This window comes from Cricetulus griseus, chromosome 2 (genome assembly GCF_003668045.3).
Source record: "Cricetulus griseus strain 17A/GY chromosome 2, alternate assembly CriGri-PICRH-1.0, whole genome shotgun sequence".
NCBI classification, from domain to species: domain Eukaryota; kingdom Metazoa; phylum Chordata; class Mammalia; order Rodentia; family Cricetidae; genus Cricetulus; species Cricetulus griseus.
Window position 1 is genome coordinate 112,377,358 of NC_048595.1, and position 19,595 is coordinate 112,396,952.

Genomic DNA, 19,595 nt, shown 5'->3' on the forward strand with positions numbered 1-19,595 from the left:
GTCATCTGAAAGAGGTGGCCAAGCCTGAACACCTCCTTCCAATCCCAACCATAAACAATAGGAAGCTAGCCCTAACTATGTATATACACTATCCTAAGTGACAACAATGGGGAAAGGGGGCGTAGCATCCTCCAAGTTACTTCCTGCTGAAATGGGACGATGATTGTCATGTGGGGTCCTGTAGGAAGAAAATGTTAGTATCCAGTCGATGTTAGATGGGATTCACTTGATTGAAGATCTCGCTTGAAATCCTCAACTTGATTGACGTCAGTACCCGAACCTCTGGCTGGAGTGTCAGTTGAAATGGATCAAGTTGGATCTAGTGCAGTCGAGGAAGTGTGGCCCATTTTCTTTCCAGGGTGTCCAGGGATTGCTGTCAGGCAGGTCTTCATTTGTTGTGTGGGACTCAAACATAAACAGTTAGCAGAGAAATGTTTGCTTGTGTATGTACACATGCTGGGGAATGCAACCATGAGAGCATAACAATTATGAGAGGGTGCACACCTTGAGAGAAAGATCCAAGAAAAGACAAACAGTCCACAAATTCTTCTTTTATTCTGTATTACATCAATTGGCTTCTTGATACAACACAGAAACACTAAACTTTAGTTAAATAATGTGCTTGGATTTTAGAGGAGGAAAGCCAAATCCACCTCTAAACCCAGCATTGGTTTAATTGAATAGGGACTAGGAAATAAAGAGAAATAGTTCTCTGAGAGACAGCTGTAAAGTTTACCATATGGCACGTTCCTTTTGTTTGATGGTTATAGCTACCTTTTCTTCCCAAGTATCTAACCATGCAGCATCCTTTGCCTTCTGGAGATGAGTTTTCCTGTAAAGATAAACCCAAAACACTTCCCTTTCCTTGGGGGGGGGTTTCTATTTAGTTTATAAGATATACCTTAGTAGAATACCTGTCATTTGTCCTTGTCAAGAGGTTTTTCCTTTTCCACTCGAATCTTGATCAACTTTGATGGTATCCAAAGTTTTTCTTCTCCTGCAGAAACCAATGCAAAACCCCTACCCCAACGTAACACATGTCCTGGTTTCCATACAGAGTTTAGTACATCTTTGAAGTATACTGGCTGATTGAGTTCAGCAGTTTTTTCTGTAGTCCAGTGTCTTTCTGCAGCTGTTTGTCCTTTTTCATTGGCATTAAGAAAGTTTAGTGTTAATAAAGCATTATGTTTGGGGGGTTTAGTCTTCCAAGCTTGTTGGTTGAGCATCTCCTTAAGTGTTCTATTGGATTGCTGAACCACTGCTTGTCCTGTAGGATTGTGTGGTATACCAGTAACATGCTTTATGTTACAATATTTGAAAAATTGTTCCAATTTTGTAGAGACATATGCTGGAGCATTGTCAGTTTTTATTTGTGCAGGTATACCCATAACTGCCATCACATCAGCTTTTTCAGAGTTAAGAGCAGTAGCCCATTGGAACCCTGAGAATGTTTCTATAGTATAATGCACATATTTCAAATTTCCAAATTCTGCAAAGTGAAAGACATCCATCTGCCAAACCTCATTTTTCCGAATGCCCTTAGGATTACAACCTGCTGGCAATGGAGTTTGATTATAAAAGGAACAAGTAGGACAGTTTTTTTACTATCTCCTTGGCTTGTTGCCTAGGGATGGAGAAGTCCTTTTTCAAACCTTTGCTATTTACATGATGTTTCTTATGAAATTCTGAGGCTTCTAGCACACTTCCAATTAATAAATGATCAATCTCATCATTGCCTTGTGCTAGTGGGCCAGGCAGACCCATATGGGATCTGATATGTGTAATATATATATAGGATTACTTCTGTTTCTGATAGTTTCCTGTAATTGTAAAAACAGAGAAGTTAATTCTGTATTATCAGGAAAAAATTCTGCAGTCTCAATGTGTAACACGACTCTCTCTGCATATTGGGAATCAGTAACTATATTAAGAAGTTCTGTGAAATCCATAAGTACCATGAGAATTGCATATAATTCTGCCTTCTGTACAGATGTATATGGACTTTGAACTACTTTACTTACCTCACCTGCTTTATAACCTGCCTTACCTGATTTGTTGGCATCAGTGTAGAAGGTAAGAACTCCAGAAATGGGACTTTGTCTTACATTACGTGGAAGAATCCAGACTGTCTTATTTATGAATTTAATTCTGTCAGTTTTGGGATAATTGTTGTTAATTGTTCCCAAAAAGTCAGTAAGAGCTATTTGCCAATATTCATTATCTTTCCATAAGGAAGAAATTTCTTCATTAGTTAAAGGTACTATAATTTCTGCTGGATCTTTTCCAGTCAGCTGAGGATATCTTAATTTACCCTTTAAAATCAAATCAGAAATCTTTTCTATATATGTCTTTAACTTTTTATTCTGTTTATGTGGCAGAAATGTCCATTCCAATATAGTGTCTTCCATTTGCATCAGAATTCCAGAAGGGTATTCTCTGGATGGCAAGATAACCAGAATACAGTCTAAATTAAGGTTTATCCTAACTATATGCGCATCCAATATTCTGTTTTCTACCCTTTGTAATGCCTCAGCATTTTCTGCCTCAGCATATAATATTCTCGGACTGTTTAGGTCCTTATCACCTTTAAGGGCCATTTTTAAATGCTTTAAGTCATGTCCTTCTACACCAATAATCGTCTGTAATTGAGAAATTTCCCCTAATAATTTCTGAAGAGAATTAAGAGTTTGATACTGATCTCTCCTAATTTGTACCTTTTGAGGTCTGATTCTTTGTAAGTCTATCATGTAATCTAAATAGTTAATAGAATCTCCTCTTTGTATCTTTTCTGGGGCAATCTGTAATCCCCAATGAGGCAGAACTTCCTTCACCATTTCAAACATACATTCCAAAGTTTCCTTATTAGAATCTGATAAAAGAATATCATCCATGTAATGATAAACAAGAGATTGTGAAAATTTCTTACGAATTATTTCCAAAGGTTGCTGAACAAAGTGTTGACACAAAGTAGGGATATTTAGCATTCCTTGTGGCAAAACCCTCCACTGATATCTCCTAACTGGCTGTGAATTATTAAGAGTTGGTACAGTAAATGCAAATTTTTCTCTATCACTTTCCTGTAACGGTATTGTGAAAAAACAGTCTTTTAGATCAATGACTATGATAGGCCATCCTTTAGGTATTAAGGAAGGTAATGGCATTCCAGGTTGCAGAGAGCCCATTGGTGGAATTACCTTATTTATAGCTCTCAGGTCTGTCAGCATTCTCCACTTACCTGACTTCTTTTTGATAACAAATACAGGAGAATTCCAAGGAGTGGTAGATTCCTCTATATGTCCAGCGTCTAGCTGTTCCTGTACTAACTTTTCTAAAGCCTCTAGCTTCTCAGAGGTCATAGGCCATTGTCCTACCCAAACTGTAAGCCACTTCAATGGCAGGGCCTTTGGCTCCTCTGAAGGTCCATCATCTGTACCTAGTTTCTGTACAGCATGAATGGTTGGTAACCGTTTTCCATAGCATCTTACCAGATCTTTTATACTATCTAAAGATTGTACATAATTTGTATCTGACAATGGAGGAATATTAATCTGAGTATTCCATTGCTGTAAGAGATCACGACCCCAGAGATTTATAACTATATCTGCCACGTATGGTTTCAGTATCCCTTTCTGTCCTTCCGGTCCAATGCAGACCACTGAGTTAACACTCTGTCGAACTCTAGATAGAGTTCCAATTCCTAAAAATTGTACATTTGCCTCTCTAAGAGGCCATTTCTGAGGGCAAGACTTTTGAGTAATAATAGTTGCATCCACCCCAGTGTCTACTAAGGCAGAAATAACTTTATTATTAATTTTCACTTTCAACTGAGGCCTTTTATCATTAATAGAAGCTTGCCAAAATATGCGTTTCTCATTTTGTCCATTCACACTTGATTCTTCATCACTATTCAAACTACCATCTAGAGCAGTACCATTTTTCACAATAGGAAAAGAACTATCTATTGTTCCTATGAGAGATTGTCTCCCACTGCCACTGGGAATGACCTGACCTTTCTTGATGTGGAGGATTTCTTGAGGCCCCCCTCGGGGTTTCCCAAAATTAAGGGGTTTCCTTGTATGTCCCTGGTCGATCTACATTCATTGGTCCAGTGTCTGCCCTTACCACATCTTATACACAATCCAGAAGGCAGTGGCCTTCCATATGAGACATTGTTAGAATTCATTTGTCTACAATTTCTCTTAGTATGTCCCATTTTACCACAGTTGAGACATCTAGGTTCCTGGAGCCTTAGAGGTCTCCAGGTGAAGGCTCTTCCTACCCAAGGTCCTGGTTCATAGTAGTGGTAACCTCTAGCCTCTTGGTATCTATGTTGACCTCTGTAATGTGCTTCTCCTTGCCAAGCCCTTACATCCTCACCTCTAGACCTTTTAATTTCCTGTTGCCGTTTTAAACGTTTGGAGATGGCTTCTCCTACCCAAGCTCCAGTATCTTGCACATTATAGTCAATGTTGGCTGCATACAAAACCCATTCTTCTATTGGAGCTGATCTGATCTTTAAAGGCAAAAGTATTCTTTTGCATATTGGGTTTGCATTATCATAAGCTATTGTATATACAATTGATTGTCTTGTTTCTGGATCTGTTACCTGTAATTCTACTGCCCTAGTTAACCTTTGTAAGAAATCCTGGAACTGTTAGGTAGGTCCCTGTTCTATTCTGGTATAAGCTTCTAGGCGTTCTCCTGGCTCACAAACCTTATCCCAGGAATTTAATGCTGCTTTCCTGCATAGAGACAGTATATCTTCATCATATTCAGCCTGAACCTGTGGGTCAGCATAAATACCCTGACCAAGAAGCTTATCTAGAGGGGCTTCAAAACCTTCCTTTATGCCCTGATGCTCAAGGAGCTTTGCCTCTTCCCTTACTAATGCCTTCCATTGGATTTGGCATGAATTCTCAAGTACAGCTGCTACCAATGTTACCCAATCAGTGGGTGTCACCCTGTTAAAGGTTGCCCATGAATGTAATAGCTGTTTTACGTATGGGCTTTGGAGACCATATGATACAACTGATTTTTTAATATTTTTAAGATCCTTCAGCTGTATAGGTTGCCATTCATAAGCCATCTGTCCATGAGGGTGTTTCTTAGAAGCTGGCTTTTCTACCATGGTAGCTGGGTACACTAACAACCTTAGAAGAATAGTCACAATACCTGGGTGGAGTAGATGCTTAGGATTGGAGTGATTCTGCTTTTGAGGCATCCCAATAATCTCTAAGCCTAGCAATGATATCCTTTTGAAAAGTTTCAATCTCCTTAATCATAAAAGATTCCAAACACGTTAGTGAATCTGTAAATTGCTCTAACTGCTCATCTACATGCTTTTCTAGGTCTTTAATACGATCATCCGTAGGCAGCATCTGGATGGCATGGAAACTGCCTTCTAGGTATTAGAGTCTAGATTCGAGGTCATGATTTGCTGATTTTGAGTCCTCAGCAATCGACCTATGGACCTATGTAATCTGTCAGCCCTGTACTGTAAATTATCTTCCAAACATTCAAATCTAGACTCAAATTTCTGATCTGCTACCTTGGATGCTTCAATAACTGATTGAATGGCATTGTCCAATTCTTCAACCCTATCCTGGGTATTTTGCACCGTTGCATCTAGTTGATGAGTAACATTGTCTATCTGAGTTTCTAGCTGGCTACAGATATTCTTTAGCTGGTCATGGTCTTCTGACAGCCTAACCTCTAAGGCCTCAGACATGGAGGATCTCTCTGTGTTTATCTTATCATAAATATGCTGCATCTCATCAGACAGCTCTGTCTTTAGTGTATTGGACACAGATCTAAGCTTATCATCCAATTTCTGTCCCACTTGCTGCACAATTGTGGTCTAACCTAATCTGTTCTCCAAAACCTCACTGCGTAAAGCTGTTATTTCCTGCAAGCAGGTGGTGAGGTTATCACTGTCCCTGTTCCTGAGTCCTCTGGCTAGTAATACTATTTGTATCAGCAAGCTAAGTGCCATTACGGCATATAGGGCAGTAATTGGCAAATTAGCACCCTCCTCAAACAGTGAATTCACATAATAAGCAAAAATAATACCAATTTTAGCAAATGATAAATATTCCGCTATAATTTTACCTGATTTCTACTCCAGATGCAGTAAATATATTTGACCAGCAGGTAGTACAGGCGTTCAGTTATTCCATGGCATTTGGCAGCAATCGGTCAGCGGTGGAGAGAGGTCACCAAAGCGGCTGTGCTTATCTTAGAGAGTATACGGCCTTGCAGCTGCAACCTCTGAAACAGATGTGGCTTTCCCGCAGCATTGGCCAGAGGAATCCTCTGCTGAAAGCTGAGGCCTACCTCTACTCTAGGCAGCTAGAAACTGTGCCTGAGCTGGGTGGATGGTTCTGAGTAGCTCAGCTGCAGCAGGTCGGCTGCTAGCAGGGAATGCCTTTGGAGAGAGGGCGCTTTCTTGGCCTAGGCTGCAGGTCCGATGGAACCCACAGCCTGTCCCAAATGGGGTGTTTGTTTCCAATATCCCGCTTCTGACAACCAGATATAGTGGGAAATTACCAATATGGAGTCAGGTAGAAATATAAGGGTATTTAATAGGGAAAAGCCTTACTTACAGAGCGACCTAGCCAGCTGGCGTGGCAGCAGTCTGTATAGCAAGAAGCAAAGTGAAACTGAAAGAGCAAATGCAGTCACACTATGTCACTCTGACCATGCCCTCACAAGTGTGGTCAGGCTCACCTGTAGCCAGCCCCTAAGTAGGCGTGGCTACAGCTTCCCCTACAATCATGAGTTAGGATGATGTATTTAATTTTAATTAATTGGGCATGTTTATTGGGTGAGCCAAAGGGGGCTTTTGATTGCTGGACTTTAGTACTTTGATAGATGGACTTTATTAGTCAGTGTTACAATGAGGAAGCAGCCAAATAAAGGGCTAGCTTTAGGAATATAATCAAAAGGTTTTTTCAATTTATTAACTTATTTTTTACATTTCAATCCCAGTTCTTCCTCCCACCTTTCCTTCCACGCTCCCCACATCCCCCTAACCCATTGTTAGGAATAATGTGTGGGTTGGGATGGCAGGTGTCAGGTCCAGGTTCCTGAGGCAAGTGATGGACTGTGGGCAGATTGGGAAACATAGACATATAAATGTAACTTATATTGAAAGTTTCATTGAGGAGAAGCTAAACAAATAAGTTAAAGACACAGAGAGAGAGAGAGAACAGAAGAGAAGAATGATACAACAAAATTCCTGTCTGCCTCTGGGAAACAACAGGAAAGAGAGGAGCAGGGAGAGAGAAGGGAGGGAAAGAGAGCATAAGTGGGCTTAGGGTCTTTCTTTCAAAGGGGTCATGAGCACCTGAATGCAGACTAATAGTCATGGAACCCTAGAGTGACCAAGGTAGTGCCTGAGTGCTTTCTGCCAGGCTACTTGAGCAGGACAGCATAATGCCTGAATCCTTACACCTACATCCCATCTGGATCTCTGAGAGGGTAAGGCTACCTCTAGGAAGCCTACTAAATCTGTCTCACCAGACAGGACCAAGGCCCTTCCCCCTTCCACCATATCTAGAATGAGCAAGGTCCATATTGAATGAGCTCCACGAAGTCAGATTATGCATTAGAGTTATATCTTGGACTCACTGCCAGTGGCCTCAATATTGTCCCAGCTACACCATTATCACTGATATTCAGGGAATCTAGTTCAGCCTTAGGCAATTTCTGAAGTTGTCACACTGGAAAGGATTTTTAGCAAGGAGGAAGGAAAGGGAAGAAGTTCAAGCCCACCAGAGCTATGGTTGCCAGGCACAGGCAGGCCACAGTCCCTTCACTCACCTCATGTTACAGCATGATCTTCAGGCATTGTAGGATATGTATATAAATGAGGCTCCAGGAAGTGAGCTGAGAAAGTAGTCACAAGAACAGGTGTCTCTCCTGCTGGTTTTTCTTGATTTTGCCTGAATCATGAAAATCTTTTGTGTATCACTTACCAATTTTAAGGTTTAATCATCCAGTTTATATTTATTCAAGAAATTAGCCACCATTTCCTTTTGAATAATATACTCTTCATCTTCCTTAAGCATTTTGATAGGCATTGCCTGTGTGACCCAAAATTGAACAGAGATCTTTTCCCCCTGTTTACATGCCTTTTCAATATTCTTTGGACTTTGGCCTATACCTCTTCATCTGAAATTGTTCATCTTGCTTCAGTTCCATTATTGTAACTCATCTCCTTCTCTGAGGGTCCCCAATTCCTTATCTCATTGGGGACCTCAGATCCCTGTCTCAGCTTCACTTCTTCACTACTTTAATGGTGGTGGCACCTTGGCGAATGGAGCCTAACAAAAGTCTTACACAATAGTCAATTTTATTCAGAGACTGAAGGCAATTTATACTCTGAAGGTTAAAAAGGCCCACATGAGTAATGTGTATAATCACTAGGACAAGCTGCATGTGGCAAAACATGTATTTCCCTAGAGGCATATAAATAAATATCAGTAGCAATCTGTAATAAATAATCTAAATTAAACTCATTTCTACCTGCTACACATGGGAGGAGCACAAAAGTACATTCCAAGAACAATTATGTTTTTAAAGAAACTGAGATCACAAGAATCTTATCTTGTTTTCTTATAAGCACTCACAGTTCTTTTTACCTGATTCCATTCTTGGACTCTGTGCCAATGAGAGAGAGAGAGAGAGAGAGAGAGAGAGAGAGAGAGAGAGAGAGAGAGAGAGAGACAGAGAGAGACAGAGAGAGACAGAGACAGAGAGAAAGTGAGAGGGAACATAAGCTTAAAGCAAAAGTGGTGGAGGGTGGGAGAGGAACTGGAGGCAATCAGGTGGATTAGATCCAAATACATTGCATGAATTATAAACATTAAAATACTTAAGATAATATAACAAATTTATAATTTCTATACATAAATGAAAATGTAAAATCACAAAACAACAAATGAGTATGTAGTAAAATATGGTGCATATAAACAATAAAAGGAATGTTCAGCTATAAAGAAAAATGAAATCACAAAGTTGCAGGTAAATAGAAGAGTGCAAGAAACATTACATTGAGTGAGGTACCCCAGACCCAGATAGACAAACATTTCATGTTCTCCTTCATTTACAATTCCTAGCTCCAATCCTTAGATTTGAGTGTACTACATGGAGTAACTACAGAAATTATGAAAGCATATAGGGATCATAAATGGGCTGAAGATGTTGGGAGGTGAATAGTAAGATATAGGTGATACTAAATGGAAAATAGAAAAGAGGGTTCTAACTTGGGGGAAGGGAAAGAAGTCAATGCTGAAATAGAAGGATGGAGGAGAAACAACATTAAGGTTGTTTGATAAAGCCTAAAGGAATTACAGTATAATGTGTTTACTTAAAATCACAGATGGGGATTGCATTGAATCTGTAGATTGATTTTAGCAAGATTGCTGAAAAAGGAGCTGGGAAACCACCACGGGACTGATCCAGATCCTAGGAACCTGGGGTGTCAGTGAGGATGCCTCAGGAATCATGGGGCCTTCTGTAGTAGATCAGTACTTATTCCTAGCACAGGTATGAATTTTAGGATCCCATTCCACATAGAGGGATACTCCCTGAGCCAAGACACACAGGAGTGGGGTTAGGCCCTATCCCAAAGGATATGACAGACTCTGGAGACCTCCTATGGAAGGTCTCACCCTCCTTTGGGAGCAGAAAAGGTATGGGATAGGTTGGGAGAGTGGTAGGGAAGGAGGGGAGAGAGAGGGAACTGGGATTGACATGTAAAAAAATCTTATTTCTAATTCAAATTAAAAATGTAAAACAATCACAGACAGTATATTTGTAGGGGCATTTGCGTGTGTATGTACATGTATATAGACAGGGTCTTATTATATAACACTGTATGGCTTAGAACTTCTTATTTAGTCCAGGCTGGCCATGAACTCAGAGAGATTTATCTGCATTTGACCCCACCCGAATGTTAGGATTAAAGGTGTACTATACCAAGCCATTAAAAAAAGTTACATCACTTGCATTAAAAATGCTACACACAAAAAAATTACTATTGTGAGGAGAAGATGAGGACAATATTTGGCAATCCAAGACATTAGGGATTCAGTAGTAATCCCTGAAACCATATAGATACACACAACAAAACAAATTCAGCAAACAGACTTTATATATTCATTCATACTTATACACAAAAATAAATATGTAGCAATAACAATGAAAATAGGATAAAAATTTGAGAGTGGAAGTCATGGAAGTAGTTTGAGATATGGGAATTCAGAAGTTTTGGAGGGAAAAAGGAGAAGGTAAAACATGATCTAATCAAATTTATTTAAAATGCATCAAAGAGTGACATGAAATGAAAAGGAGATGGAAGGAAATTACATTATATATAAACATGGAAATGTTATTTAAAATATTATTAGTTTTCAATGAGCATATACTAATAAAATTTAATTAGCTATAAACTTCAGGGGTTGTTTTAGGTTACCTGACTTTTTCCATTTTTTTGTGTTCTCTTTTAATGCCAATATCATGATGTTTTGATTGCTGTATCTTTATATTAGAAAGAGTTACAATCCTGATATTAATCCACACACCTACAAACACCTGGTCTTTGACAAACATGCTAAATTTATACAATGGAATAAAGAGAGCATCTTCAACAAATGGTGCTGGCATAACTAGATTCTAGCATGTAGAAGACTACAGACAACCCCAAGTCTATTGCCATGCACAAACTTAAATGCAAATGGTTCAAATACCACAACATAAATCCAGCCACACCCTGAAACTATTAGAAGACAAAGTGGGAAATAACATTGAATTAATTGGTACAGGAGAGCGCTTCCTGAACATTACACCAGTAGCACAGACACTGAGCTCAACAATTGATAAATGGGACCTCCAGAAACTGAGAAGCTTCTGTAAGGCAAAGGACACAGTCAGCAAGACAAAACGGCAGCCCACAGACTGGGAAAAGATATTCACCAACCCCACATCTGACAGAGGGCTGATATCCAAATATACAAAGAACTCAAGAAGCTAGTCTCCAAAACCCCAAACAATCCAATTAAAAAGTGGGGTACAGAACTAAATAGACAGTTCTCAATAGAAGAATCTAAAATGGCTGAAAGACACATAAGAAAGTGTTCAACATCCTTAGCCATCAGGGAAATGCAAATCAAAACAACTCTGAGATACCATCTTAAGCCTGTCAGAATGGCTAAAATAAAAAACACCAAAGATAGTATGCTGGAGAGGATGTGGAGAAAGGGAAACTCCTCCACTCCTGGTGGGACTGCCAACTTATACAGCTATTTGGAAATCAGTATGGCAACCCCGCAAGAAAATGGGAATCAGTATACCACAAGATCCAGCAAGTCCCCTTGGCATATACCCAAAGAAGCACATTCATACAACAAGGACATCTGTTCAGCAATGTTCATAGCAGCACTTTTTTTGTAATAGCCAGAAACTGGAAACAGCCTAGATGCCCTTCAACTGAAGAATGGATGGAAAAATTGTGGTACATTTACACAATTGAGTACTACTCAGCAGAAAACAAAACAAAACAAAACAATGGAATCTTCAAAATCACAGTAAAATGTATGGAACTATAAGAAACCATTGTGAGTGACGCAACCCAATCACAAAAAGACAAACATAGTATGCAGATTTTAGATATAGAGTAAAGGATTACCAGCCTACAATCCACACCACCAGAGAAGCTAGTAAACAAGGAGGACCCTAACAGAGACATACATGTTCCCCTGGAGAAGCGGAAAGAGTGAAGATTTCCTGAGCAAATTGGGCTCACAGGAACGGGGGGAGGGAGCTAGGAGAATGAGAAGGAGGGAAGAGGAGGGGTGAAGAAGACATGAGAGAGCAGAAAACTTGAGTTGGGGGAAGAATTGAAGAAAACAAGAATGAAGATTCCATAATACAGGGAGACATTTTACGGTTACAGAATAATCAGGCACTAGGGAAGTGTCTGGAGATCTACAAAGATGACATCAGCTAACAATCTAAGTGACAAATAAGCAGCTACCTTAATTTCCCTCCCCTGATAATGAGATTGATGACTGACTTATATGCCACCTGATAGCCCTCATCCAACAGCTGTTGGAAGTAGAAGCAGACACCCACAACTACTCATTGAACTGAACTGGAATCCACTTCCAGAGAAGGAGTGATGAACAAAGGGGTCCAGACTAAGCTGGTGAAACCCACAGAAACAGCTTACCTGGACATTGGGGAGTTCTTGGTCCTCAGTCTGATATCTGGGATACCAGCATGGGACTGATCCAGACCCCAGGAACATGGTTTTCATTTAGGAAACATCAGAAACCTATGGGACCTTCTGCAGTAGTTCAGTACTTATCCTTAGCATAGGTGTAGAATTTGGGAGACCATTCCACACATAGGGATACTCCCTGAGCCAAGACACATGGGGGTGGGCCTAGGCCCTGTCCCAAAGGACACATTAGACTCTGATTACACCCTATGAAATGCCTCACCCTCCACGGGGAGCAGAAAGGATATATGATAGTTAGGGTTTTAGTTGGGGGCATTGTAGGGGAAAGGGGAGGGAGAGGGAACTGTGATTGACATGTAAGACAATCTTGTTTCTAATTCAAATAAAAAATGAAGAAAAAAAAAGAGTTACCATGTTGATCCTGGGAATACATCCCAGGTCCTCTGACAGTGCCAAATATATTTTGATAAGACATGCTAAGTCTGTTCATTACTTGGATATTGTAAATATTTTAATAATATGGTTGCTTCTAAATATCCCGGAAGTTCAAATTAATACTTCCTAAAGAAAGCACGGAAATAGCCAAGACTTAAAAAACTGCTAAAATGTTACCAATTATTGGGTGAAATGCAAATTAAAACAACATAGTTTTACCCTTTCTTCACAGTTAGAATAGCGATTAACAAAAATGAAAAAGTACCAAATGATGGTAAGACTATGAAGAAAGGAGAACTCTTATACATTATGAAAATGGAAAATAGTGTAATCATTATAGAAAATACTATCCCTGTTTCTGCAAAACATAAAAAAAGGACAATACTGTGGTTCATTTAAAGTGATTCAATTTAGGTTAGTTTGGAATTGTTATGACCTACTTTTAATAATAGGGTCAGAGTAATGATAATAAAAGTTAATTTCCTCATCAGCACGTGTATTTTCTGGCCTAAGAATAGAGTCTTATTAAGGGAAGAATTGTTGATTTGTTTTATTCTTTAAGGACTCAGGGCTACATTCTGTTTATTCTTTCTTTAAATTCAAAGGTATGCTTTTATTTATAACTATGGAATAGTTTCACCATAATTTCCTGAATTTCATTTGTTTCCTTCTGGAAGACATGAAATAAAGAATAACTATAAATTAAGTACAAACTTCCAGAAATGCTGACGTTATAAACAAGAGTAGGACTGTTTATCTCTACTATACATTAAAACACTATCTGTATAAGGGAATTTGGGAAAGCTAGACAGTATGATACCGGTATGTGAGCATCAAGAATTCATATAATTAAATTGATCTTTGGCAATTTCGATTAAAGTGACTGATGATAATTATATACATGTATGCAATGCACTCTGATTCCTTCCACCTTCTACAAGCCTCTTATCCCCCATCGCTTCCAAATCCTATCCACTTCCATTCTTACATTCATGTATTTGTGTGTGTGTTATGTTTGTACATGTGTGTCTGTGTGATACACAGATTTTTAAACAGGTATATCAGAAAAATCATGGGTTTGGAGCTATCATTTAGGAGCCTTCTTTTCTCATTAATCTAATAGTTATACAAATGAAGACAATGACTGTCCATCCTCTCTTTATATATTCAAGCATTATTTAATGTTTTGGGCAAGTGTAAACACATCTATTTCATCAAAAATGTGTTGAATGGTGAAGTCTTTTAAACTCCCTTCTTCTAGACCTTTGGTATGGACAGTGCATTTACAATGATCCAAGTCTACAGAAGCACATCAGAACTACAAATCCTACTACAACTGAATATAATTTAGCAACCTGTCTCTCTGTCACATTCCCCCATGCCCCAGTGATTCTATGGGCAACACAAATTAGACCTGTTTTATTTTCCTCTTATTCTTTTTTGAAGGGTAGGTCATAAGGTTGGGGGAAAGACCTGGGACGACAGGAGGTGAGTGGGATTGTGGTTCATGTTGTGATATTTCCAAATAATAAAAAATATTCTGTAAAAAAGAAATATGTCACAGATGTATGAGTAAAACAGATACAGATCATACAAAAATAAGATTAAAATTAGTTTTTGAGAGTATTATGCTGACTCACTGGTTTTTTAACTGCAGAACATAAGTATAAAGTCATTTTTCTTGGAGGAAGATGAAACATCAATAAATATTTAAAATTTCTTTAACAATATATATTGTCCACTAATATTTTGAGAAATATGCTGGGTCATAAACATATAATCATAAACCAAAATAGATAAAATAGATACTATAAATTAATATCAACATTGTCATACATGGACTTAAACTAGATATAGTATTTAACAAAATGTAGAAAGAGATAAATAAAATGATAAAAATAGGTGAAAAGTTGGAGTAATAAATGGTGAATTATACTCTATCAAAGTCATGCAAAAACAGAAATTAAAGTATTAAATTTATTGTTGGGGTGAGTCTAACAATAATACAATTAAGAGATTAAAAAAAAGAAAATTGATTAAAGAAAAAATGCCTAGATAAATCTAAACTACAGAAAAGTACTGAAATAATGAAATGAATATAGAACAAAATTGCTAGGCTTAAAATTATAAATACTAGATCTAAAACCTTGAGTTTCATGAAAAGAGAAATACTAAAAGATTTTGAATATATACTTCAACCCTGACTAAATGCATTCTGTGAACTCTTGTAGGAACAAAGATTTACATATTTTGACAAATCCTGATAGAGTTCAAATTAAAGCGTGTAAAATAAATCAAATGATTTAAAAATTGTCTTTAAGATATAATATCTAATTGATGACTAATTTTTCAACAGTATATAATAAAATTCTCATCAAGACATGGCTTCTTTAGAATGTTCGATAATATGATAACCAAATTCCATCTCCTCTAGACTCCTACACCTGTCTAAAAGCTCTTCAAATTGAAGGAATTGTAAGTATATTTTCAGACCAATAAATTATCTCTTAAGTAATAACCAATGGAATATACTACAATAAATGCAACAGATAATCTTCAAGTTAAAAGAAAATAACAATTAATGGAATTTGAGTCAATGGAAAGAACTGAACAATAAACAGACAAAGATAATCTTCAGCTAATCTTGATTTAATAATAACAGTAGTGTTTGTGTGCATGATTCAGTGGAAAAGTTATTTGCTACCTACCATGCTCCAGGCCTTGAGTTTGAAATAAAGCAGTACAAACAAAACTACTAAATAAAAATAACAATGTTATGATTGTGAGTTTACTATATATGAAATATGAGGAACGTATAAAGACAAAGCTAGTGTATAATTAAATGCTTGTGAAGAACTTAATGTAAGAAAGTATTTAAAGAACTAATTTAGTGTAGACTACAATAAGTCGAGGATGTACCCTGTAATCTCTAGGGTAACCATTAAAAGAATAACACAAATGAGAGTCAAACAATTGGTAGTAGAAAAAAACAGAGTAATTATTCTTCCTTGATAGCTTTTCAATTTACAGAGGTGAACAATGGAATACTTCATTGATTTAATGAGTAATACATAAAATATAGTTTATTTTCCCTAATAATAAATTATAACTTGAATAAAATTATGTGTAAAAAACCTTAACTGAGGCTATTTAAACCTTTTAAATGAATTGGTTTAAAATACTTTATTTTCCCTTAGAGAAATTTTACCACTAATAATTAGAAATATTTTATAGTTAAACTACACATTAAATTCATACATGAAATTATATCTATATGTGTGAAAAAATGTCAAACCCATCTAGAAAACCATGACCCTAATTACTTTTATATATCTGGAATTAAAAATAAATTATGAAAATTGTACATCTATTGCCTATAATTTCCAAAGGACTTAAGTTGTAATTGGATAAGGAAAAATGAATAATTTATGTTGTCCATCAAGATTGGGAAATCAGTAACTCATTAATTACAAGGGATCTATTTTATTCTTATACTTGTAAATAATGTGAAGTCATCGTAAAACATTTATTAATAACTTTTAAATATTGCAAAATATTAACACAAAACAGGAAAGGAGAAAGAACCACAAATTCAATTAATGAAATGGGCTCATTAGCATAGGAAGATTATTTTTCTAACTACAAAGCTAACTAAACACTATAGTTATTACATTGCCCCAAATACTTACTAAAATAATACTTATTTTCAATTTAGTATGATAAATTCTATCTACAGTTACCACAAATAGTAAGCAGAGACAGGGGTATCACTACAGCTTTAAGACCAGCATGATACACAAAATAATTTCTACTCTACATACCAAGATTCTGTCACCAATTTTTTTTAAATACGTTCAATATAAGTGATGGAAAACTTCCTATGTCCAGATTAAATATGAGTTATGTCTTAGACTTTTAACTCCAAACAACTTTTATATTTTACACACACACACACACACACACACACACACACACACATATATATATATATATATATATATATATATATATATATATATTCTTTCTAAAAACAAGATACCAATACCATTACAATGGAAAATTCTGGAAACCTTTTCTATTATGTAACTCTGGCATATATACACAAGAATCAGAAGTCATGTAATATTTTCTATAGCTTATTTAAGAAAGTCCAAACCTATAAAGAAACTGAATGAGGACTCCATTCACAAACATGTGTATCCTCATACAATAAATACCTAAATTTCTGGCTGTGGTATTCAGCTGTTGTACTGGGCAACAAAGGAATTGCTTCCCTCTATTTTATTCTGAACTCAATATGGTTGCCATTTCAGCTGTGGTGTGAAGGGAAGGAGTGAAGATAGGATGGCATCCAGGATGCCTTGCTCTCCTAGTGTGGCTCCTGGCTTCCTTTTCTTCCATTCATGTACAGTATCACTAATTTTGATCTGATTAGGAAAATTTTTATGCTCTTATTCAACCTTCCTGAGATTGTGTTTGGGTTCATTTGAAGAAACACCTTTTCATGATCAAGAAGAAAAAGACTAGTATAAAAGAAATTCTGTTTTCTTTTGGTACTAGGTCTTTTGAAACTTTTCTGGTTGTATATGGGAGCAGGGACTTCCTGAACTAGCACTGCCCTGTTTTTCAGAGTCATTTTCCTCTTCTGCTTCTATAATTTATAAGCCCAGTCTATTTTGTGATAATAAATTCATTGAGAAACACATGATCATTCCAGGATATTATGTAATTATACATAAATAGTCTCCCATCAACTTCCATGGCACTTACAATGGTCACATTTGACATTCTTCATTGAATTGCTCAGAAAATGAGATTGGTATTATTATAAATAGAAATTTAACTGTGGCTCACAATTACATCATGCACAGAAAGGCATTGTAACTACTTTTTACATTATTTATTTTCTAGTGGATTCTCTTCTTCAAATTGTAACCTGTGTTTGGTAGGTTTTATTAATTGTGTAGGTAATGCAGCAGATGCCAGGAGAGAGCAGCTAGCCTTAGGGGTCTCTGACATAAGTACCATCACAGAATACCATGAAGCACTGTAAGGTGAATAAGCTAACAACTGCTAATAAGTACAGCGAAACAAATAAAGGACAATTAGAGAAAACTTTTAGTGAACTATGATAAGAAGTGTTTGTTAATTGAGTACTAATTGGACAATAATGAATTCATGAGTATAATTCAATTATGGTAATGAGGGAAATATTTAAGAATGCATTTTATTATATCAAAAACAAGATGCACTTAGATGTAAGCATCATTTAAAATCCCAAGATATTTAGATGAAAAATAAAAAAATAGTAGAGCAAACAAGTAATCAATGAAACAGAATCAAAAATAGATCCTTTAGAGATGTTATTTACACAAATGGACACTGACCAGAGACATTCTTTCTTTACAGCTTTAATTATCAGAATGATTTGGTTTAGAGTAAGGTAGGAAGTACAATAGTACCTTTTCTTATGCCACCCACAATAGTCTCTCATCATCAGCTCTCAGTTCACATCTGTGTCCTCATGACTGACATCAATGTACTGATATTGACACATCATTATCCAAAATCTACAGGGCATTGGGCTTACTTGCTGTGTATTCTCTCGATTTACCCACTTATACACTGGGATGTAGCCATCAATAAGCATTATAAAGAATAGTTGCACAGACATTAAGCCCTCTGTTCTGCCTACTTTCCTACATAATAACCCTGAAACCACTGATTCCTTAATGTCTCCATATTTTTACCCTTGCCAGTATGGCATGGGATGAAAGCTACAGTGCATTTTTTTTTGCATATTGCCTTTTACTTAGTAATTTCACTCAGTAGCTTCCCACCCCTTCCCTGGAGCTGATGAACTAAACCAAGGGCCTGTGCTACTTAGGCAGAGGCAGGTGAAACTCTGAGTTAGAGGCCAGCCTAGTTCAGTATGTTCTCTAAATGTGACATCCCATTGTTCTTTAGTATATAATAACATTCATTGCATTCACTAAACCTCATGTTTCCCTTCACCTAATGAGTTTGTTCCCAAGTGCTGCAATATGACTAAAGCTTCCATAAATAGTTCTTTTGCTGTATCAACACGCTCCAATCCATTGGTATATTTTAGTTTGAAAGAAACTTAAAAAATCTTCCATAAAAGTGGGTCCTCCACTTTGCATTCCCTCTACCAGTGATGGAATGTTCTGCTGCCTTATACCCTCACCTGCTTTTGGAATCCATGGTTGGGGTTTTGAGCAATATGATAGGTATATGGATATATATCTCTTTTTAAATTTGCACGTTGCTGATAATATATAATGTAGGATTTTTCAAATGTGTATTTATTTTCTATATATCATCTTATTTAAGACACGAGTAAAGGCATTTGTTCCATTTTTGAACCATTGGATTTTTTAATTCTTAATGATACTTCATATGTTTTAGACTCAGTTCTTTGCCAGATATGTCTGTTCTATTTTTTTTTTACAATTTGTCCCTTATATCTTTGCATTCTGTTTGTTGTATATTACACATTTATAATTTTTGAAAGATTTGTTTTAAACAGTTTTGCATATATACAGATGGCCTACTGACCACTGTTTTGGCTTCCTGCCTCCCACTCTCGCATCTTTCCACCTCCTTGTCCATGGATGCTCCCTCCCACAAGTCTCACTATCTCATGCTCACATCTATTGTTCTGTGGCACACTGAATTTAACCAGGGCTGTCTGTGTAGCTATGGGTTTCAAGCTATCTTTTGGATCCTTGTGGCTTTATCAGTGGGTACCAGCTGAAGAAAATTATTTCTCCTCTCCAAGAATCTATTAATAACCTGTACTGCATTAGTAGAGTGTAAGTCTATGTGACCTCTTCTTCTTGAATACCTTTATGACTGATTGTTTACAGGAACAGTGTTATGTGGACATAATATA